The sequence below is a fragment of the Quercus lobata genome, chromosome 7 (genome assembly GCF_001633185.2).
Source record: "Quercus lobata isolate SW786 chromosome 7, ValleyOak3.0 Primary Assembly, whole genome shotgun sequence".
Lineage (NCBI taxonomy): Eukaryota > Viridiplantae > Streptophyta > Magnoliopsida > Fagales > Fagaceae > Quercus > Quercus lobata.
In genome coordinates, this window is record NC_044910.1 from 30,327,118 (window position 1) to 30,352,380 (window position 25,263).

General features: G+C 35.2%; 1 pseudogene; it reads left to right on the top strand.

Moving 5' to 3' along the window:
- Positions 1 to 4,965: 4,965 nt before the first annotated feature.
- On the top strand, positions 4,966 to 14,562 carry LOC115951887 (annotated as a pseudogene).
- The last annotated feature ends 10,701 nt before the right edge of the window (positions 14,563 to 25,263 follow it).

Genomic DNA, 25,263 nt, shown 5'->3' on the forward strand with positions numbered 1-25,263 from the left:
AGTTAAGAGTAAAAGTTTAAGCCATCTAGGTTCTTTTTCCAGAGTGTGTAATCTTAATGGCAGAAGTCTTCTTTGAGGTTACTTACATTGGAGGTCGGCTCCCTTTCTGGACCTATGTTTGTGGAGAAGCTAAGCCTATTTCTCTGGCAGGCGAGTTTCATTCTTATGATTGATGAATGATTAACTTGTTACCTTATTATTGAATTGCTTGCTGTAACATTGTTATTTGCGGTTGTATTATTCTACCATAACCTTGTTAGATTTCTTTGCCCTTTTATTTAGGCGTTAGTATTATTTGTCATATATTATAGTTATTCTACCATATTGTATTTCCCCTTGTAATGTCTGTAACAACTGTTCCTGCCGTGGGCACACCGTACATTCAAGACTCCTGTCAAGGTGTGTCTATACTTGGATGATCCAACTTATGCACAAACTGGCATAAGGTGCATTTCACTTAGGCTAGTCCTAACTCTCCTACCTTAGAATAACGAGCCATGGTACAACAGAATAGATCAAAGCCCTAGAGCATAAAGATTCACCATGTGGCCTTCAATCATGCTACTAGTAATTGAGGTGGGAAGCCTTAGAGCATCAGACAAGATCTCCCTATGTTTGAGATCACAAGAAATTGCTACAAATTTTTTGCCAAGTTCATAACCCAGAATAGCGGAAAATTCTTCGATTGTGGGACAAAGTTCAATAGTTTAAAATTGGAATATATGGTCTTCAGTATCCTAGAATTTCACGGTGACATGGAGAAACTCCCACTTGATCTTGACATTCCTTAGCGCCTTGATCCCCTCTAGCTTGTAGACAGTGAAATTGGTCTTGGTGACAAAATCAAAGCTATGAACCCATCTATTGATATCATGTATGATTGAATGAGGAAAATTTTGATTGCTGGCCATGAATAATTCTTGTATGTGATTTCTGTTTCTTGATAGCTTTGATGCAGAGATTCGTTTGCAGGTTTAATACTAAAATAGGCTCTCTCAGAGCCTAACCAGGTTTAAATAAGTTTAAAGAGTTTAAAGTTGACTAGGAAAGTGTTTCATAGTTCCAAACGGAGAAAATATTTTTCAAAAAAACACAGAAAACGTGTCAGAAAAATGTGAGGAGTTAGGGAAAAATTGGGTTTGCCTGTCGGCACCCTAAAGTGCCAATTGGCACTCTAAGAGTGCCAATCAACACTCCTCAAGTGCCGAGGAGTGCTGATCGGCACTCCAAGAGTACCGATTGGCACCCAGCCTAGCCATGACCAAATTGACTTGTTTTGTGTTTTCGGGCACTTCGTGGGTCTGATTTGACTCTATTTTTCAATCCCCCCTAAGAACAAAAAGGTTGTGCTATAAAGTTTCTCAAAAATTTGCATGGATTGTCAAACTGGGGTATTTTGGCCATGCCTTGTCCATCTTTCAAAAATCATCACCTATATCATTTATTTCAAAAAGAGAAGAGCAAATTAACCAAATCAAGAGTTTTCAAAATCATGCATTTATTTTCTAAACTAGGGGCAATTAGCTATACCTTATCCCCTTTTTCTGAAACAAATCAAGTCAATCATCCCTTTTCAAAAAAAAAGAGGAGAGAAATCTTTTTTCAAAATAAAAGGTCATCGTGCATAAGTTTTCAAACTTGGGACATTCGGCTGTGCCTCATTCAGGTAAGTACAAATCCCATCAGAAGGGGTCAGAGAAATTCAAATTGTGTACTACAAAGCTTCATCAGGTGAATTCTAAACTTGTCTCATCTAAGTTTCAGCAAGGCTAAAAACAATCCAAGGACAAAGAGCTAAAAGCGGAAGTTAGTACAAATTGTCTGACTAAGAAATATCTTTGTCTTTGCAAGAAAATAAGATACAAGTTAAGCATCATTCGAACTTCAAGTTCGATTGCGGGAAGATCTCCTAGACCCACCCCTAGAGGAGCCACCCTCAGTGTCTCCTTCTTGACTTGCATAAAACTGAGATTCTTGTTGCCAGTTTTGAAATTCAAGATTTCTGATTCTCTCCTCCAAAGATCTTGTGTTGGCCTCGGAATTGCCATTCAGTTGTTCTGAAAAATCACTAGAGACAGGTGTTAAATTCATTACCATGGATTTCAAGCAAAAATCATTAAGGGAGCATCATAGTTTACCCAATTCACTTTGTTAAGCACATATTGAGAAGATTGAGTGTATGCCACCAGCTGCAAACCTCCAATCATTTGCATGCTCCCTTCCACAAGATCAACACCAACTTGAAGCACAAATTTGCAAGTTTTAGAAATAATTTGATGAACAAAAAATAAGGACAGAGGACTAAAGGATTTAGGAATATACCGAGTTATTCCAAGGGATATTTGGGGTATACTCTAGTCAGTCTAGATTCATAGAGCTAAAAGATCCATCAGGGTTCATTACCTCATATCTCCATGCTAGGAAATGAGGATATGTCTCCATGAAGGAACCAGAAGAACCACCAGCATTGCTAAGAGGAGGACTCTCCTCTTTAGAGGATGAAGCCTAAAAATGCAACATGCAGATATTTTCATAGAAGGCAAAACAAAGAAAATAAAAGATGATGATGTGAGCCAAGATGCAAGTTGATTTGAAAAAAAAAAAACTACCGATGTTCCAAAGATATCAGCTAAGCAACCTTGCAATTGAGCCTGGATAAATTCAAGATAGTCTCCTAGTGTCCCCGAAACAATGTGGCCCACCCGAGCTCGAGCAATTTCTTCATTAGCAAAAAGGTCTGCCAACCAAATGGAAGGACAAGGAGGGGTAGGAATCATCTCAGGAGGGTATACATGTTGAACTTGAGCCAGTACCCAGTCACCAAGATACCAATATCTCCCATGGCCACACTCAAACAACAGTTGACGATCATTCAACTCTTGAGCCCATGCATACTCTACATGCTCCTCACATCCAAGCCAAGGATTTAAAGACATCTGAAAATCAGAAAAAACCCATAATGAAAAGAAGCCAAACAACACAACACAAAAACACAAAACCACAAATAGAAACAACAATAAAAAAAACTCACATCATCAGTAGCTAAGCTATCGATCACCATACGCCAAGCCTACAAAGAACGCTTGGGAGGCGCTAATAGATGATACTTAGGTAGCTAACGAAGAAACCTTTGAAACATATCATCAACATCTTCTAAAAGTTGTGGACCAGCCCCAAAATATTCATACATCCATACTTGAAAAAAAATAAAAATAACACACATCAATAATAGCACAACAATACAAATAGCCCTACAAAATACATTTGACCAAGAATTTAAACCTCACCTGCCAAACAAATGGTGCACCTCCTAGGCTTGAAAGACTGCGTCGAGAAAGCTGAGTCATGAAGTGCAAGAGGATCGCATAAGCCATGTCACCCCAACCATAATTTTTGATCTAATTAATACGCCTCAAACTCCACAAATAATGTAAACTCATAGTGCTCCCCAAGTTCGGACATAAGAGAGATCCAATGAAGAGAAGCATGAACATACGGGTGCCAGTTGCTATAGTCTCGCATTTATCAATATTGGAGTACAGCCACATTAAGGGTATATTCTTACTCTTGACTTTTGGAGGCATCATACCTAGAAGACCTCTAATTTCGACTGATGAGATGGAATCATTAACTTTAATTCTCTCACCACCCAATTTTAAGCCAATAATAGCTGAGAAGTCATAAGGTGTTAGCATCACTTCACCAATACCCGGGAAATGAAAAGTGCAAGTGGTATCCCAGAATCGCTTTGACAATGTGAGAAGCAATTGAAGGTCCTTATACTCATTGGTGTTGTGATCCAACAGAACTCTTGTTGCATCTCTTTTCTTTTATAAAAGCCAAAAGAGATGTCATTCTTTGTAGAAACGTAATGAAAAAGAATACAAGTTGTTGCTTCAATACTCTCTTTGTGTTCATCTCTTTATTTTAATAAAAAAAAATCGAAACAATTGTCATTAATTGTTGTTGTTAAATATTAGCATTGATACACCATGTCGAATATGCTAATATGGATGCAAAACTGAAAGCATAAAGTATACAACACAATAACACATGAGAGTTAAGTGGTTCAGCCTAACGGCTTACATCCACGGAGGAAACCCTAAAGGGCTACATCAATAATATATTAGAGTGTAGTACAAATCCTGTATTACAATGAGCCATAACATTTGTATATATAGTATACTAAACCCTAGACTAATAGATTTCTAATACAAGTAGGAGACTTGGTTTGCACACAAAGTAGAATTAGGCTTGGGCCTATGCTAATGGGCTAATATATCTCTAGCACTCCCTCTCAAACTCAAGATGTAAGCTTGATGAAAGCTTGAGATTTGGTAAGATTGAGAAGATCTCTTGAATGAAGTTTGGCTATGTGATAGTGGTTTAAGGAAAGCAATGCTCTTGTAGTGTTGATGCAACTTCTAACGGTGACATGACTATACCAGAGAGTTTTGACGATAGCAGTGGCAAGCCAAATAAAATGAAAGTAGTGAAGAAACACCGAGGAAGACAAAGATTGCTCTTAAATACACTGTAAGGACATAAAACCATGGCCACAAAAAAGGTGGCTCTGATATCATGTTAAATATTAGCATTGATACACCATGTTGAATATGCTAGTATGGATGCAGAAGCATAAAATATATAATACAATAGCACATGAAAGTTATGTGGTTCAGCCTAACGGCCTAAATCCACTGATGAAACCCTAAAAGGCTACATCAATAATATATTAGAATGTAATACAAATCCTGTGTTACAATAAACCATAACATATATATATATATATATATATATATAGAGTAGACTAAATCCTAGACTAATAGACTTCTAGTACAAGTAAGAGACTTGGTTTTCACACAAAATAGAATTAGGCTTGGGCTTATGCTAATGGGCTAGTATATATCTAACCGTTGTTATATGCGTACATGTATATGTGTTGCAGCTTTTGCAGGTTGCAACATGGAGGAATGCTTGAAGGTTTGACCGTGGGGAGGTAAAGGTGGAAACCAATGGAACTTCAAGGCTAATAAGGGTGGGATCGCTGAGATTGTAATTTTTCATGGAGGTGCCATCGATTCAATTTCATTGAAATGCGGTGATCAAGATGGTGTACTCCACAATTCTAATAAGATTGGTGGTAACGGCGGACATAGAAATGACAAGGTACATATTGCTACTGCTCTCATAAAATTAACTTCATTACAATCATGCATTTTTTTGAAGCTAATTTTTTATTTAACTGCATAATATTATGTGTAGATATTGCTTGACTGGCCTAAAGAGTACTTGACATCCATCAGTGTACAGTTGCGGTTTACTCAAACTATACTGTAATCCATTCCCTATGTTTTTATACAAATAAGACCGAGTATGGACTCTATGGATCTGAGAAAGGTACACCATTCTCCTTACCTATGGAGGATGGTGTAATTGTTGGATTCCATGGTCGTGCTGGTCAATATGTTGATGCCATTGGTGTCTACGTAAAAACAATGCAGCAAGAGGTTTGGTTTCCCAAGGTTGTTGTTTTATTATTGAAGCTAGGAAGGACTAAACGATGTTATATATTGATGATGACCAAATTGTTTAATTTATATAATATATAGTTGGAGAATAAGATGAAAGCGATTGTACCTCGAGGACCTGGGCCGTGGGGTGAGCATGGTGGGAAGGAATGGGATGATGAAGTTTTTTCTGGAATCTGGGAATTGCATTTGCATGTTGGGGATTCAATGATTCATGCCATACATGTGTTGCATGAAAGTAGAGATGGGAAGCCTGTTTGGTCACAGAAGCATCCCGGAGCAGGCGGTGATAAAATTAATACGGTAATTTTTTATTATTATTAGGATAATATGCAATTTTCAACTTTTTAAGTTTTACTAAAATTTTTTTTCAGGCTTTTAACTATATTTTTGTTCAATTGAGTCATTTAAGTTTAAAATTTATTTCATCATTTTAACTTTACTTTTGTTCATTTGAGTCATTTAATTTTCAAACTTATTCCTCTAAAAAAAATTTAAAATTGATTTAATTCATGCATTTGGTCCAATTCCATTAAAAAATTGTCATTAAGGTTGCGTTTGGGATAGCTTATATTGGGTAACTTCTTTTACTATTTAGATTTTTTTTGGTTACTATTTATGGGTCTTATTATACTTTTTGTACTATTCATAGATCCCACTGTATTATTTCAGCTAACTTTTACCTTTATTTATAGTAATTTCAGCCAAAAAAAATTAGTTTCAGCTAAATAAGTTGTTCCCAAACGGACCCCAAGTATACAATTAACTAATGAAAAAAAGTCAAAAAAATTCTTAAATAAAAAATTTATAAAATATTTTTAATAATTTTATAGATCTTTTAAAGTGCAAATAATATTTTTTTTAATGACAATTAAAAAAAAAATGGACAGAGTGCCTAAATTGAATAATTTTAAAACTTAGATGGTACTCAATTGAACGAAAATAAAATTAAAGGACTAAAATGAATTTAAGCCAAACTTCGGGGGTGCAATTTGTACTTTAGCCTTATTATTATTATTAGAGTATTTATTAATTTACATTGTACTATCAATTATATATGGGGAAATTACACTTTACTCACCTGTGGTTTGACTCGTTTTAACAATGCCCACCCGTGGTTTAAAAGTTGTCACTTTACCCACCTGAAGTGGCCTTTGTTAGACCCCCGTTACCCACCTCTGCCCTTTCCGTTAAAAAATCTCATTTACTATATAAGCCAAAATTATAACCCAATTAGAACCCTAAAAAAGGATCGAGCTCTCTCCCTCTCTCTACCTTCAAACCCCCAAACCCATTTCCGTTATATCAAGATCCCTAAAAATCCCCAAATCCATTTCTCTCTGTACTCTGATTGCCAAAGTGAAATCTGAACATGTCTTCTTCAAGTTATTACTCGGGTTCCAGTCACCATTTATGCTCTGCTACCAATTGTTGGCTACGGACTGCTCTATCCTTAAACAATTTTGGGAGAAGGTTTTATGGGTGTAGCTACTATGATGTGGTGAGTAATCGTTGGTTTTCATATTTTTTTTCCTTTTTTATATTTTTTTATTTTCTAGTTTTGTTGGCTTTATGAATAACCCTAATTTGATTTTGTTTGTAGGATGATGAACCTACTTGTAAATACTTTAGGTGGTTGGACGGAAAAACATGTAAGCGTGGATCTAAAGTTGCACCCATTGTCCTTGCAAGATTTAGTATGTACAAGAATCAAGCAAGAGTTGCAGAGGAAAAGGAAAAAGAGGCTTATGATAGGGAAACAATAGCTATTGAGAGGGAAAACAAAGCCAAGCGAAGGGAAGAAAAAGCTGGGGTGAGAGAGAGGATAGCTAAAGAGAAGTTACAGAAATACAAATTTACACTTGTTGTATCATGAGGATTTTTTGCTATTTTTTATGTGTTTTCTGGTAGGACGGGAGAATTTGGAACAAAGCCATTGTGTCTGCCTTGAAGGCAAGTTGTTGTAGTTATTGTATAATTTTGGGTACTACCACTTTTGAAAAGTGTATTCCATGTATTTGACACTATGTAATGTTGTTGTTTATTTGAATAGAGTATGCAATTTGTTCTTTAAGTGATTTATTTTTCTTAATGTGATGTGTTCTTCTTTATGTAATTTGTTCTTGTTTATGTAATGCTACCTTGTTTATGTAATGTGATCTTGTAATTTGAATAGAGCATGCTGTCTTGTTTATGTAAGGTATAATGTTGCCTTGTAATGTGTTCTTGTAATTTGAATAGGGTATGCAATCTGTTCTTCTTTATAAAGATTATGTATGTTGTACATCAATTGGGTAAGCAAGGACATGCACCTCACAAGATTCTGTTTACATCAATTGAAGAAGCACAAAGAAGTATGTTTTAAAGTAAGACTATTCCATACATATATAATAAGCATTGTTCAAAACAAGTGGACTCCACCTAACATTAATGGCTAAACACTGCCAAATTTCATCTAAATAATAGGTGGTTTTGTCCCCACTAAGACAATAACAAAATAACTTTACAGTATAAAGTTCTGCACAATAACAAAAAAACAAAAAAGTGGTAACATACCACTATCAGACATGCACAATAACAAAAAAAAGTAAAGTAAAGTAAAGTTTCTGCTTACATATTCTCTAATCTTCATTTTCCAAAGATCTTGCCCTTGTCCTTGCCTTTGCCCCTACCTGTTGAGAACATTACACTAGATGTCTCAACTCTTAATCCACCTCCTCTCCCATATGAGAACAGATGATTGCTCCCAACTACCCTTGGTGGTACCAACCCCCTTCGAGGCTGCAAAATACTTAGAAACTCCATATCAAGATCTAATCCAGCGTTTTATGTAAGTATGAAGGGTGGTGTTTGTGTATATACCTGAGATAGAGGTTTTCTTGTGTCCCATGTTTCCTTAGAAGTATGAGAGATGGGCTGGCTGCATGAGAACCATTGAGTTATGGGTGCTTTACTTGGTGGTGGTCTGCTTGAATCTGTTGCAGATGGTGGTGGTCTGCTTGAAGTTGAAGTAGATATTTCAGTTAGTTGTGTGTAGGGTTTGCCTGTTGGCTGCCTCAATGGCTGCTTTTGTGGCTGGTTGACTTGCTTGATGAGTGGTTGGCTTTCTTGTTGAATGGCTAGCTACCCCACTTGTTGGTTGACTGGTTGTCTGCTTGGTTGCATTGTTTACTAGTCTAGGTGGGTGCCTTGCTTACTGGTTAGCTGCCTTGTTTACAGATCTAGGTAGATGCCTTGCTTGAATGGTGGTTGCCTAGTTGGCCTTCTTATTTGTTAATCTTGTTGACTGCCTTGCTTATTCATTGGTTGCCTGGTTAGCTACTTGGGTGGTTGGCTGCCTTGCAAACCTTATTGATGGTTGCCTAGGTGGCTGGTTAGCTGGTTGGCTACCTGCTTGGTTGGCTACCTGGTTGGCAAACCTGGCTGCCTGCCTTACAAACCTCCTTGGTGGTTGCCTAGGTGGCTGACTGACTGGTTGGCTGGCTAGCTGGCTACTTGTTCCTTGTCCCTCTTGTCCCTACAAAAAGAATTGTCTTGTATCAAAAATAGATTTATAATATAATTGTCATAGTGAACACATTCTTGCTTTACTTACAAATTTTTTTTGCCTCTCAAGTCTCTGCCTCCTTTGTCATGGTGTCTCACCAGTTATTCCAACTTTACACCTCCTTGAATTATGCCCTTCCTGATGGCAAAACCCACATTTTATAGGTCTATATAACCTAGAAACTTTGTATGGGTTGTTTGGCTCATTTGCATCTTTCTTCCTTTTTATTAGTGGCCCACCTAAAGGCTTGTACACAATTGGAGCAAGGGGCAGGTTGGTTGATTTCAACCCATTCATCTTGGCCAGGTAGTGGGGTAATCATCTCCTTATATGCAGCCACATAGGCATCCTTTTTAAAGCATGCATGCACATAATCCTCAGGCCCCTCCAGGTTCTTATAGATTGCTGCAACACCATGTTTACATAAGATTCCTGTCAAATCCCAAACTGTACAAGTACAACACTTTCTGGTAAGGTTAACCATATGCCTCTCATACTCATTATCAACCTCATATATATAGCAACTTGATGGAATAGCAGAAAATGACTTAGAATCAACTTTTAACTACTCAAGCTTCTACACTATGTTTGGACATATGTCACTAGTGAATTTTTCAATCCCAATCCTCTTACTGTACATTCTAGTCATCAACCTAATCCTAATCCAATCTAGCATGGTAATGATAGGCTTATCCCTAGCTTCTAGTATCATAGAATTAAATGACTCACTAAGATTGTTCACATAACAATCAGAGATGGCCCTTGGAGTGAAATGTGACTTAGTCCATTGGGTTGATTGGATGTCTGCTAGATACTCTCATGCTTCGTTGTCCAATTCCTTCATATCTTGCACTCTCTTCTCAAACTCCCTAACTGTTGTTGCTGCAGCACACCTCCATAATGCAACCTTCAATTCTAAACCCTTGAAGTTTAGTTGTTGTAAATATGTTTCACACAAAATCTATGTTCAAATGTTGGGAACAACAGCTCCATGACAAGTATCAATCATTGGTTATCATAAATACAATAAAAAAACATCCAAAGAACAAAAATGAACACCATCTGCCTAAGAATAAAAACAAAACTTTCAAAAAGCAGAAATGTAACTATTAAGAACAAATAGCAGTCTCAAAAAGTAAGTGAATTGTATTACCTTCTGCCTATTTGAAATGAACACCAGATTCAGCTCATCTGGCCTCCCAATATTATCTGCAAATGTTTGTAAAAACCACACCCAAGAATCCTTATTTTCTTGCTCAACTACACCTAATGCAACAGGGAAAATATTGTCATTCACATCCCTTGCAGTTGCTGATAATATATGTCCACCAAACTTACCCTTCAAGTGGCAACCATTTAATCCTACAAATGGCCTACACAACCCCCCCCCCCCAAGAATCCAACTTTATGTGCATTGTATCTCACATACATCCTCTTGAACTTAGGTTGTGTTAGGCTCAATAATCTTAGTTTGCAGAATCACCTTACTCCCCACATCAGTTACTCTTATCATCTCTGCATAGTCTCTAAGCTTTCCATACTGCAATCTCTCATCACCTAGTATGAACTCTCTAGCTTTCCTCTTAGCTCTGTATACTTGATTTATGCTCAAGTCCATATACACATCCTGCATAACTCGATGCTTCACACCAGAAACTGCCTAATCAGGGTTTTTGTTGAAATCATCCAAGTATTTCCTAACCACATATGTAGAAGTGACCTAGCTATACTTGAATGTCCTCCCACATGTACAAGTTGGAACCATGGTCTTTATCTGGAAGGTTAACTCTCCTGCAATCTGTGATGCATATATCCTCCAACCACATTCATACTTGCAACGGACAGAAACTTTGGTCTTCTCATTAAGCTTGAACTTAATGTCCACAGGCTTCTTCACTGCATATTCCCTTAAGGCAACCCTAAACACCTTTCCATTTGGGAACTTCATACCCTTGCATAACTTTGGGTTACTTATGCCAGTCTTCTCATTAAACTCTGGACATCTCACCCTTTCATCCTCATCCTCTGAACTGTTTATGCTCCTAGTGTCATCATCATCAAGAGCTTTTTTAGCCCAATTATAATTATCACTAGCTTGATCACTGGCAGCAGCTTCTGGTCTCTTCCCATTATCTGTAACTAGCTCTCTCACTCCATCTCCCTCATTTACATTTTTAGTATCTCTTTGATGTTCTCTTATATTGGGCACCTCATTGTCTGAGCACTAAATACGTCATCAGGATAATCTGGTCCTTCATACCCTTCATCTAGCCAATTAGGTTCATCCACATGAACATCTTCACTACCAACAGTTTGTCCATGGGTAGCATGGTCATCCACATGCACAGCTCCACCAACACTACCATCCCTTAAACTCTCAACAGGTTCTTCACTAACATCATTTTGGTTAACCACAGATGATCTAACAGTATTGATCACCTCCTCACAATCAGTATCATCATTAGTATCATCATCTTCATCATTCATTTCCCATGGTTGGTCTACTGCAATTGGTTGATCTGGTTTAACAATAGGTTCTTCAATAGCAATTGGTTCAACTTCAAGTTCTACATAAAGTGTGATTTCATTTGTTGACCATTCAGCATGTAGTTCACACATATAGGTCACATCATCATCTGAAGTAATTAACGTTAACCCTTGCTCTAAGTCACCACCAGGTATTAAATAATAAATCCTACTGTTAATGGGTTCCCCAGTCTCAGCACAAATATCTTGTATCTCAAAATGACTTAGTAGATCTGGATCAACATTAGCCATTGTAGATACCTCACCACCTACATACTCAACTAGGGTTCCACTCAAAATTCCCACTATGGTGAATAGTAAAATCAAAATGAATTTCAGCAGCCATTTGCAGGAGTTAAAACACATGCACAAACAACAGTAATTAAATACATAACCAACACATGAATAGAGAGCACCAATGACAAAAGCAAAATAATTTCAGTTGCACACCAAACACCAAGTAACGTGGGGTCAGAGACAAGAAACACAACCAACTAAACAATTTTTCTCCATGGGACCACAAACAACCTAAAGATGCATCTAACCAAAATATTCCTAGGGACCACAGTCATCAATGTCAACTATAAGAGAACAAACACACCAATGGTAAACCCAACAATGGTAAACCACTAATTTTATGAAAGAAAAACTTTAATCCGAATCACCTTCATCAATCGTTACACATTGAAAAAGAATAAACACAACAATGGTAAATCCAAGAAAGTCATTTCATACCAGATATATAGGAAAACCCAAGCTTTAGCACACCTCCTCCTTGCTTGCAAGTGTTCAGGGATTTCACTTTGGCAATCAAAGTAAAGAGAGAAAGGGATTATGGGTTTAGGGATTTTTGGGGGTTCGAAGGAAGAGAGAGGGAGAGAGCTCGGTCCTTTTTTAGGGTTCTAATTTTGGCTTATATAGTAAATGAGATTTTCTAACGGAAAAGGCAGAGTTGGGTAACAGGGGTCTAACGAAGGCCATCTCAAGTGGGTAAAGTGACAACTTTTAAATCACGGGTGGACATTGTTAAAACGGGCCAAACCACAGGTGGATAAAATGCAATTTCCCCTATATATATTGTACTATAAATGTAAATTTTACATTATATTATTATAGACTAAACAAATGTATACAATATTGTACACATATGTTTAATCTACAATGTAAATCTTACATTGCTAATATAATGTAAAGAATTTCTTTATTATTATTTAATTCATAAAAAAATTGCAGTTATCATTGTTAAGGACATATTTTATGTAATTGGCTAATCCTTTGACAAAATGCACTTTACTTGTAATTGGGTAGATCTTGAATGAGTTTAAGACTTCAAGAAACATGTTGTTCAAGTCAAGTATTAAAGCTGAAGATTGGACCAAGAAACAAGTGAAGAAGTGCTATTCATTAAAGCTCGATAGATATCTCGACAGATCCTATCTATCGAGAATAAATGTTGAAACTCGACAAAAACTCGACGGAAGCCTATCTATCAAGATCTACGAAATCATAATTTCCAGATCTGATTTTCGGCCCATACTGAAATATTTGTGTAGGGTTTCTTTTTTCACAACCCTAGACATATATAAAGCTTATTTTAGAGGCCATCATAGTGTGTATACACATAGAGAACATATGAAAAAGTGTTATTCTCTCTGTAAGAAGTTACTGTGTCTTTTGCGCTTTAGGGTTTTGTAACTAAGTACTTCTTAATCTTCATTATTGATAAAGTGAAGAACTTTGCAACCAACATCTTTTTCAAGTTGGTGGAGTTAGTCACGTACTGAGATCAGTGCATCATTGGTTAGTCACGTACTGGGATTTGTGCAAAAGGGTGGCGTTCGTGCAAAAGGGTGGCGTTCATATATTGAAGGGTTCAAAGGTTCTAAAACAATAGAGGTTTTCTGCTGTAAGTTCATCTGCAGGGATTGTAGAGTCTAGGGATAAAAGTTTTGTACTAGATCTGAAACTTCTCTTTACTATAGTAGATTGCTTTTCGGAAAGATTTTCCCCCAAGTTTTTTACTGTGAAACTAGTTTGTTTCATTGGTTTTCCTAAGTCATCATATCTTGTCTTATTTACTTTTTCGTTGTGCATGATATTGATGTTTGTTTGTTTTAACAAGGTTTATTCATAATAAGTCTAATTAACAAATTGAGTTTAAAACTTGTTAATTCTATCAACCGGGGTCTAAATTTCTCAACAATAATTCTAAAACATTGTACAAAGATGTTAAATACATGTTACTTTGATTTGTAGTTGAGGTATAGAACATACAACTTTACAAGCTTACATAATTTTTATTTTTATTTATCCAAAAAGTGTTTTATTCTTTCTTCTTGATAAAAATAAAGTAAAGCTAAATTATATGTTTTGTCCCTAAAAGTTTGGTCTTAAGTTCGGTTTTGGTCTTTAAATTTAAAAAAGTTTGAATTTTGACCTTTTCCAATTTTATAATTGGAATAATCTTGGCCTTCCAAAGTTCTATCCATGAGTTGATTCTTTTTGATTTCTTAAAAATATGAAATGGGTTTGAGCGGTCCCTTAATAATTAGTATATGGTTAGCTTAGATGGAGAGATCAAATTAATTATTACCTTCTTTAAAATTTCAAAAACCAAATCCAAACTTTTAAAAAAAATTGATGGACCAAAATTAAACATATACTACTTTAGTACATCGTAGGAACCAAAAGTTTATTTTACGCAAAATCTGTATTTTGGTTTGGCAGATAAAGTTTGATATATCAACGCAATTCTTGGTTGGCGTTGTGGGATTTTCTGGACCTGTAAAGGGGACTAATAACTTCAAAGCCTTGCGATCCATTACATTCTACACAAACAATGGCAGATATGGGCCCTATGGTGATGAGATTGGTCATGCTTTCACATCAAGTGTTGCTGCAGGAAAGGTTGTTGGTTTCTGTTTAGATGCGATAGGAGTGCATATGGAATACTTGTGAACATGTTGCTTAAGAATGAGCTTTCATAAATAATCTATTAGTAGTAGAATGTGTTTCTTTTTAATTGGGTTTGAAGTGATGAATCGGAACAAAATATCAACTTAAAAGGAAGTGAGAGACACTTTTCCTTTTCTTCTTTAAATTGGAGGATAATAGCACGATTGTATGGGTGATTTGAAAATTGTTGTGGTGTTGTTGTTGTCCTGTTTAATTGAGTTTCTAATCTATTTGTACATTTCTTTTGAAATAAAATTGCTCACCCAATCGTACAATTAATTTATGGTTTCTTTTTTCTCTTAGGATAAAGTTGATTTTTGGGTCAATGTTGATAATATTATGTAACAGGGGGAGCCATAATTTACTATACATAGTAAGGAATTTTTATTTAAAAATAAAGTTTAACTACAAAAATAGTTGTAATCTAAGCCTACAATGAAAATTGTGTTTGGCCCCATCATAAATATACAAGAAATTTTTTTTAAAATTTTTTTTCATAATGAAAACGGACCATGTTTAGAATGAAACAATTTTTTTTTAACCAAGCCCATTAATTCAAAAAAAAAAAAAAAATCCTCTAACTATAACCTTATCAAGTTTTAGTAATTTTTTAAAAACACATCCCATTTATATTTAAAAAACCAAATTTTCTTATCATGAGTTTAAACAAATGGATCAAATCAAGTCGACTTAATCACACTTACCATTTTCTCAAAGTTAAAAAAAAAAATTAAAAAAAAAAAAAGGTCAACTTAACCAAAAATTGAACATCTAAAATACTATTTAATTAATTTTATGCATTATTAATAATACAAAATTAAATAACGTTTGAAGAGAGAAAAAAAAGAGGCATACTACATTGTTAATAGATACTTTACCTTTTTGTGCAACAAAAATTAAAATGTAGAAATATTTTAATAATTTGATTGAGTTTGAGTTGATGTAAAAACTGAAACATTCCCATGGCCAACTAAAAAAAAAACAAATTTCCTCAAACCGTTTATTTTTTATCAAGTTAGGTCAAAAAGTCATCAAAACCCCCACTAGTTCTAGGATTGTAAATGAACTATATTGTTTATAAATAGCTCATACTTGGCCTGATAAAAAGTTTGTCCATGTGTGTTTGTTTATAAACGAGCCAGAAATGAACCTTAATTTTAAACTTGTTCAACAAACAAGCAAAGCCCAAGCAAAAAAAAAAAGTTCACGAATAGGCTTGTGAATTATAGGGCTCAATAAAAAACAAGTTGAGTTTATGCTGGTTTGTGGGCTTGGTAATGAGATTGACGTGGGCTTGAAAAATAAATTAATATCTTATTAAGCTTTTAATTAATTGAGAGTTGGGACCACATTTCTAAATTAAATTGATTTTGATAATATGTTTAATATGAGTTTGATAATGTACTTGTATTGTATCTTAAGCTCAAAAGTTAAATATTAAACTTGAGTTTGAGCTTGCACTCCATTTGTTTCAATGAAATACATTGTGTAAAGATAATTTTTTTTTATTTTTCACTGTTTGGTAACATAAGAAAAAATGAGTCAAATGAAAATTATATTTAATCAACTAAAAAAGTATAGCTTTTTTTTTGGAAAACAACTCTAATGAAGCAAAATTTCGCCTCATCAGTACGATGGATGACCCGAAACTCATCAGTATGTACCTTGTTAACACTATGGATGACCTGGAGATCCTGTACCAAAGAAAGCACTAAGCAGATAATGACATTGGTTTGGGGTCTACCAAGGACCCTCTGATGCTTAAATTAGTTTATATTCTTTAAAAATCTGTAATTTGTAGAGTAATGTGTGTGTGTTCAACCTCTTGCATTTACTTGTCTCTCCTGGCTTTTTATAGCCTTTGTGTGAGTAAATCCTCAATCTACTGGCCTTTCTAACATTGTACCACAGCTGGAGGATTTATGGTCTAATAATGACCATTTATCCTTAGCCCTTTAATGTCTATAACGGCCATTAAATGCACATAATTGGACAGCAGTAATGGCTCTGTGCTCATTTACCATTTGGACATTAAATGCTATCTAGAACTAATGTGCTTACACTCGTCCATACTTTTACTCGTTATTAACATGGACGGTTTGTAAGTATGGACATGCATGTTATCGCTATCCATTAGTTATGGTTGAGCTGGAGGGTTAAATGGCTCATTTAATAGCCATTTAAATTCCCCATTCAATGTCCTGTAGCGGCTGTGTAATGGTCAGCTTGAGGTAGTTGTAATAGTTGTGAGCTGGTGGTTGGAAAGGTTGTACGTCCGTTACACTTGTGCCATTTAAGTGAGAAATTTATATCTAAACATTAATATGTGCTTACGATTGTCTTTAGTAATGATGATCGTCTTTAGTGATGACGGTCATCCTTAGTAATGACGGTCACTTTATGGATGACCATTTTACACTACTCGTCAGTTGCCCCCTTTATTCCTTTGTTGTCCTTTGTTTGGACGAGCATAGGAATATGAAAGGTTTTTGGCAGTTCAATCTCCCCTTCATGTCACGAGATTCTTGTCCCATCACATTGAATGCAAGACAACTTTCTCGTCAGGTGATTGACACGTGCCTTCTCTTCATTAGTTGTGCGTGCGAAGTTTTCTTAAGGTTCCCACACGCCTTGATTTTGTTTTCCTTTTTAGAAAAATTGCTCGTTGGTTTTTAACCATGTGAATTTAATCATATGACTTACTCTTGCTTTGAGAATTTGATCGTCATTATGATTGTGCTTGTTGGTTTTTAACCACGCGAATTTAGTCATATGACCTACTTTCGCTTTGAGAATTTGATCGTCATTATGATTGTGTTCGTCGGTCTTTAACCATGCGAATTTAATCATATGACTTACTCTCGGTTTGAGAATTTGATCATCATTATGATTGTGTTTTTTAGTCTTTAACCTTGCGAATTTAATCATATGAACCACTCTCGCTTTGAGAATTTGATCGTCATTATGATTGTGTTCATCGTTCTTTAACCATGCAAATTTAATCATATGATTTACTCTTGCTTTGAGAATTTGATTGTCATTATGATCATGCTTGTCGGTTTTTAACCATGAGAATTTAATTATATGACTTACTCTTGCTTTGAGAATTTGATCATCATTATGATTGTACTCGTCCAAATTGAACCTTATGTGACGATTTTACTCTTATCAAGATTTTTATTGTCTACTTAGTTTTACTTGTTGGACTTTCAATGACGGGCTTTTTTTTTTTTTTAATTTTTTTTTATATATTCTTCTTTTTTATGGTAAATAATACTTTCAGATCTTTCAAGAGAACGACATTTATTCATGTGGGAAAAAATACCCCCTTATTCATTCCTGCTTAGAAAACAGTTTGATGAAAGAAAAATGAAAACATCATCTAACTAGCAATAATACCTCTTGAAGTGCTCTATATTCCATGGACGAGGTAACTGTTTGTCGTTGAGTGATTTGAGGTAACGAGTCCCTCTTCTGGAATATTTGACGGTCTTGTATGAGTCGGCGTATTTTCATAGTCATTCTTTGGATTGGGGGAACAATCCTTCTTCTCCTTCTTTTTGTGTTGGAGTTCATAGATTTCTTCCATCTTTCACTTGTCATCTATTCCATTTGCCGTTAATGCATCCTTTTCGTTCATGTACTTCTAGGCTTTAAATAGGAGGTCTATCATTGTAGTTGGCGGAGTCTTCTTTAGAGAGAAGACGAGGTCAAGATTGTTCAACCCTGCTTGGAAGGTCGTCATTATCACCTGATCGTCTGCCTCGTCAATTTCTAACATTGCTTTGTTGAAGAGTTTTACATACTCTCTCAAGGTTTCCCCTTCTTGTTGCTTCACAATTAGTAGGTATAAGGTGGGCCTCTTACGGTGTTGGCCCCCAATGAAATGGTGAATAAGAGTCACTTAGCTGCTCAAAGTTCGCAATAGATGCCACAGACAGCTTGCTAAACCACACCCTTGTTGCTCCTCTAAGGGTTGTTGGGAATGATCTGCAAATTATCTCATCTGGGGTCTGCTGGATGTTTAATATTGTCTTCAATGCCCTTATGTGATCTAGGGGATCCTTAGTGCCATCATAAACCTCCAGCTATGGGAGACAAAATTTAGGAGACAAGGGGCACTCCAAAACGTCGGCAGTGAAGGGTGAGTCTGTCCTCTTAATCATGCTATCAAGATTTATTGTTGTCTTTCCCTTCATGGCGTTCTTGACTTCGTCTAACTCCTTCCTCATGTTTTTCATCATCTGATTGTTGCCATGAGTTGACTGTGCAGTGTGCTTAGAAGTTTCTCTTATGCTATTTCCAAGACTGTGGGCTTTGTCGTCATTGTCATTGCGATTACGTCGTGACTGTGACATATTTGTGCCCCTTGGATGCACTCACTGCTTCAAGTCTTCATTTTGTTTCTTCAATTCTTGCACATTGGCTGTTAGTGCTTGGATTTGTCGAGCCATCACCATCAAGTCCGACTTCGCAGTTGTGGTTAAGTCCATCGATTCTAAGGAACTTAGTCAGTAGAGAATTCAATGGCTTATTGATTGATAGCTTGTCGTTCCCACAGACGGCACCAAACTAATGAAGCAGAATTTCACCTCGTCAGTATGTTCCTTGTTAGTACGATGGGTGACCTGTAGCTCGTCAGTATGTATCTCGTCAATACTATGGACAACTTGGAGATCCTGTACTAAAGAAAGCACTAAGCAATAATGACACCAGTTTGGGGCCTGCCAAGGACCCTCTGATACTTAAATTAGTTTAAACTCTTTAGAAATCTATAATCTGTAGAGTACTGTGTGTGTGTTCAAACTCTTGCATTTACCTATCTCTCCTGGCTTTTATAGCTTTTGTGTGAGTAAATCCTCAATCTACTGGCCTCTCTAACGTTGTACCACAGCTGGAGGATTTATCGCCTAATAGTGACCATTTATCCTCAACCCTTTAACGTCTATAACGGCCATTAAATGCGCATAATTGGATGACAGTAACGGCTCCGCGCTCATTTACCATTTGGACATTAAATGCTATCTGGAACTAATGCGCTTACGCTCATCCATACTTTTACTCATCATTAACATGGATGGTTTGTAAGTATGGACGAGCATGTTATCACTATCCATCAATTATGGTTAAGCTGGAGGGTTAAATGGCTCATTTAATAGCCATTTAACTTCCCCATTCAATGTCCTGTAATGGCTGTGTAATTGTCAGGTTGAGGTAGTTGTAACAGCTATGAGCTGGTGGCTGGAAAGGTTGTACGTCCGTTACACTTGTGCCATTTAAGTGAGGAATTTATATCTAAGCATTAATATGTGCTTACGTCCTTAGTAATGACGATCATCTTTAGTGATGACGGTCGCCCTTAGTAATGATGGTCACTTTATGGACGACCATTTTACACTACTCGTCAAACTCTATCTCATAGCAAGTTAAATATGGGAAGTTAGGAGATTGTTTTTCAACTCATTTAAAGTTGCTATAAGATATAGGAAAATGAGATAGTTTTATAGAAAATACTTTTGGAAAAATGATTTATTTTCTAGAAAATATTATCGCCAAAACAAACAGAACATTAAACTTGAGTTGACTAATGAATCAAGTCAAGCCAAGCCGAGTTCAAGGTTCTGGACTATTTGACAAGCTCAAGCCAAAATCTAGTTTGTAGTAGGGGTGTGCGTAGGTCGGCTTAGGCAGGTGAAGACTAATATTTTTAACTAACCACCTAATACCAAAGGATGATTGGGAAAATTCCCAGTCCGTTCTTGACCCACCAATCTCCAAATCTGTCGTTCAATTGAAAATCTTAGTAGTTTCGAATCAATACGTTGAGCGAGTTAACAAAATCAATTGACCAAATGAAGTTATTTCAAATAAATTGAATAAATGTTTCCTCCCTCAAATAAAAAAGGTAATAGAAAACAACAATATTTACATTTTAAACAAATTACATCATACTACATTATTTTTTTATTAGAATGACTGAAAGTTTATCTCATAGAAAAGGAAAAACATCTCAAAATTTGAAATTAGACATGTACATACAGTAAGAACAATAACGACGTCAAAGCCCAAAAGTGCCCATATTTACACAAAACGATGTCAAAGCCCATGTTCCAGAACTCATGGCAATATTATCACATCAAAAGCCCATGGTTTAAGCTCATGGCATATCATCTCATTTTCAGCTCATGATCCAAGCTCATGAGTCTCATTGGAGGAATTTTGGAGATCATGGTTTGAAGGACCAAAAAGTATGTTCAATAAAGCTCTAGTGGTTCAAAGTTGATAAAAGGAAACATGTTGCTTGGCATGTCTTCCCCAATTCCCTGAACTTTGATAGGTCAGTGTGCAATAGCTAATATTTGGTAAGCCTCTCATATCACATAACACTTAAAATGATAAAACACCCCCATTGCTTTTTACCTAAAACTTAATGTTCATCATATAATCTAATTATATTATCTCATAAAATTATATTATTTAAATCAATACCAAACACGTGCCTAAATCTTATTGGCTATCTCTATATAATATCTCATGATCTCATCCAACATTAAATGCTCTCCTTACTCTCCAAGTTTGGTCAAAACACAAAGAGACCATAATTATATCTCTAAAACTTTATCAAATATCCACCAACTAATTTATTACATACTAAAAATGAATTGTAATAAAACCATGGACTAATTATAAATTTCCAAGAAAGGAAATCTGTCCAGCAGAACACCAGCAGTACCAACAGCAACTCCAACAGAAGCTCCAGCAAATGAAACATGTCCAAAATGACATCACTAACCCATCCATTAATGGTCAATCCCAACAACTACTGCTATACCAAAAGAAGTAAAGATCCCATAAAAGAAATCCCACCATTTTAAGCCAAATCTTTAGCCTTCAGCTATAATACCAGAATTAGGAGAACCTTATAAAAGTTATCTTACCATTTTCAACCAAATTTATGAATTTAATGCTGCATATTTCCTCCAACAAATGACATCATATAGCTGACATTATCCAGCAGTGTCAAGATAGCTATTGTTGTGCAGCTGTCAACTGCAGCAGTTATTGTTGTACTGCTGTCAACTGCAGCAGCTACTATTGTTTCAGCTGCTATACAACTGCAACAGCAGCCCTAAAGTTTCAGATTTCCTCTTTTAGCTAAAAACCAAAAACCAACTAAGGAAGTCACTCATTTTGCTAAAAGGTTTTCCTTATATGCTTATTTTCCCTTCAACTAATTCAAACTTAGTTACATACTTGGCACCATATAAAAAGGACCAAACCACACAACACAACACACCTATTACACACTACCACTACCCATCTCTCCCACACTATTATTCTGAAACTTCATTCATTTTGCTGCCATATACACATTTTCACACTTCTCCATATCTTTTACAAAATCTCTCTTCTTCGATAACACCATTGCAACACAACACTATTCATCCCCTCTCACTCTCTCATTTTGAAACTTCATCATTTTACTACTCATAAACACATCTCCATATCTTTCACCATTTCTCTTACAAAATCTCTCTTCTTAGAAAGCAACATAACCCATGACATAACACAAAAAACCACTCTAGCAGCAACTAGGAGCTCATATATTTACTATATTTAACCTTCAAATCTCTCATACTTCCATATATCTTACAAACACATTCCTCACAAACTATCCATATATATTTCCCACATATATTTCTAATATATTTTACAAACACCATATCTCACAAAACATATATATTTTTTACCATCCCTATGCATTTTAAAACATATCAAACACTCTTCCAAGAACAGTTTATTAAAAGCCCTTCTCATGGAAGGCAATATCACTCATATTTGACTAAAAACTAAAAGAGTATTACATCGGGAAAATCATTTAAGTGCATGATAAAGAGGATAAACTTAACCAACCTATGCACACGGCTGGACATATTCTCTCTCCCTACAGTTGCACCCATTTTTCCCCTTTAACCATAAAGTCGCCATGAAAGAACTTATAATATCATACAATAATGCTGAACTCACATTACCATGCCGCTGGAATGTTATTAGTCCACTGATGCTATACAGTTGGAGCCACAACTTATGAAGATAAGTCATTATATTTTCATTTACAAAATTATACTATTGAGTATTTTTTAATTCATTATCGTTGTACTGCTGGACTTATGTTATTATACCGCCGGAATGTTATAAGTTCACTGACGCCATATGGCTAGGAGCCACAAACCATATAAAGTGATGTTATAGTTAGAACCACAAACCATACTAAGATAAGTCAACATTTCTCTCTTTGAAATCACACTATTAAATATATGTTAACTCATTATTACTGTACCGTTGGATGCAAACTACTTTAATATTGTCTCACTATTTAATAAACATGGATTCACTAACGCTTCATTAATGAACATATATAATGATAATTGAATCCATCTCTCCACTGGACATATATTATTCAAACATAAACCCCGCTAGACATACATTATTTGAACATAGACCATTGCTGGACATACTTTATTATGTTGAACATGACATTTAATTAATCATTCCCTAATATTGGACATTAGTTAATATACATCATTAAGATCTTTACCTAATGACTTAATCAAAGCTATTATGCTAAATATATTATTTATTTATTTCAACCATAATCACGATTCTTAGACTTTGGGTTTTATCTATTGAATCTGTAGATTTTTAATTTTTAAAAACCCATCATATTGTATACGCGTTTTTGGATTTGTCATAATTTATAGTTTATATTTTGTTTTTCATTATTTATTTAGAGGAAGATTTAAATATAAATAAATAAATAAATAAAAAACTTATATTGGATTTACAAATCTAAGGATAAAATGAGAAAAATAAATAATTCAGTTAAAATTCCTAGGAATAAACCAAATATTATAATCTCACATTTCTAGGGATCTTATTAGATTCTCAATTAAACCAAACATGTGAATAGTTACATTCCTAGGCATCCAGATTGCAAGGCTTCACATTCCCAGTAATCTGAATGTCAAAAATAATGTGGATTTCCTTGTACCAAATGCCACCTTAAAGTTTAAACCAACACAAATAATCAAACCAAATAATTTTACTTACTCTCCCTGCCATATGAAAATTCTAAGTAATAGCACTACCATACATAAATTATCAAACCAAATAACATTACATTTAGTTAGTAAGATATCAAATAGTTCTATCTAAACTTAGTTGGGAAACAAAATCAATATAAATTGGTTTTATTATTTTATAGTTAGTAGGATATTATATAGTTCAATCCTCACTCAATTCATAAACAAAAGAGTAAATAATAAAATTTAATAATACATATTTTTAAATAATATAAATATAAGTGGGTCAGGTTGAGTTAGGCGGATTTGTGAATCTACAACCTGCACCTAGCCTGATCCATTGTACAAACCAAACTGCCAACCCCTAAAAACCAACCCAGCTCGATGGGTTAGGTTGGATTAGGTCGGTTTTAGTGGATCAATGAGTTGGCTACACACCTCCATTTGTATGCTTGGTTCAAGTTGAAGCCAAGTGTGCACATCAATACTCAACAAGGCTTGGTTACATGTATTGTTTCCAAACTAGTGAGAGGTACAATTTCCTTTCTTCTTTTCCTTTATTTTTTTATGAAGATCCCATTGTATTTCGGATGCTTGAAAAATTGGTTGTAAAAAACCTTTCTTCAATTAGATGTTAGTGTAAATGTACCATGGCGAGTATATGAAGACAAAGAAATAAACAACCCTATTATCTTACACTTCATTCTATACTATCGTCCAATTATTTCACAAAGACAAATGAGAGACATAATGTAAGGATTGGATAAAATGAGAAACATGGATGTGATTAGATTATGTAAAATACGTGATTTCCAATCCTAGCAAGAAGGGGAGGGAAACAAAGGTGCCATTGAGGTGCCAAACCTTCCTGTCAATGTGTGTTCTTTGGGAAGATTAATCTAACCCTAGACACTCCTAAGATCCATTTTCAAATCAAACTTGGTCCATTTCGAGTCAAGAGATAGATAAATAAACACCTCCATAAAATAAAGTCAAGTGTAATTTATCAATTCCTTTTCATTTGTATCTGTTCTATTTGTTGATCTCTGGTGGACTTCCTAGTAGGATTCTAACCAAAATGAATAAAAATGATTTCTTTTTTATGGAGATGGGTAATTTTTTAATAACAAAAAATTGTCACATCATTTAAAAAATATAATGTTGTTATTTCATTAAACACATAGGCACAAAAAAAAAAAAAAAAATACTAATGCTAGTTAATGCATACATCAATAATATTCATTTTTTGAAACTTTAGTGACAGAGGGACTAACAAAACACACTTTTTTTTCTTTTCTTTTTTAGCATCGCCAGCAGCACGCACTTAGTATAGAAACTTGAGAGATATTTAAGAAAAAAAAGAAATAAAGAAAAAATCACATTATTCTTTAAAACCTTCTCCCCTTTCTGTGTGTTATAAATATTTAGTATTAAAAAAAAAAAAAAAATTCTGGGCCTTTGGGTTTTTCTTCAAATGAATCTTGGACCTTAACTTGATACGGATTCGGATTCTAGGCCTTCCAGGGCATTGAAAAAGCGCATATATATATATATATATATATATATATAGTTTTTTAAAAGAGGGAGAGGGAGGGAAAGCGAGGCATTTTCTCGTGTTTGT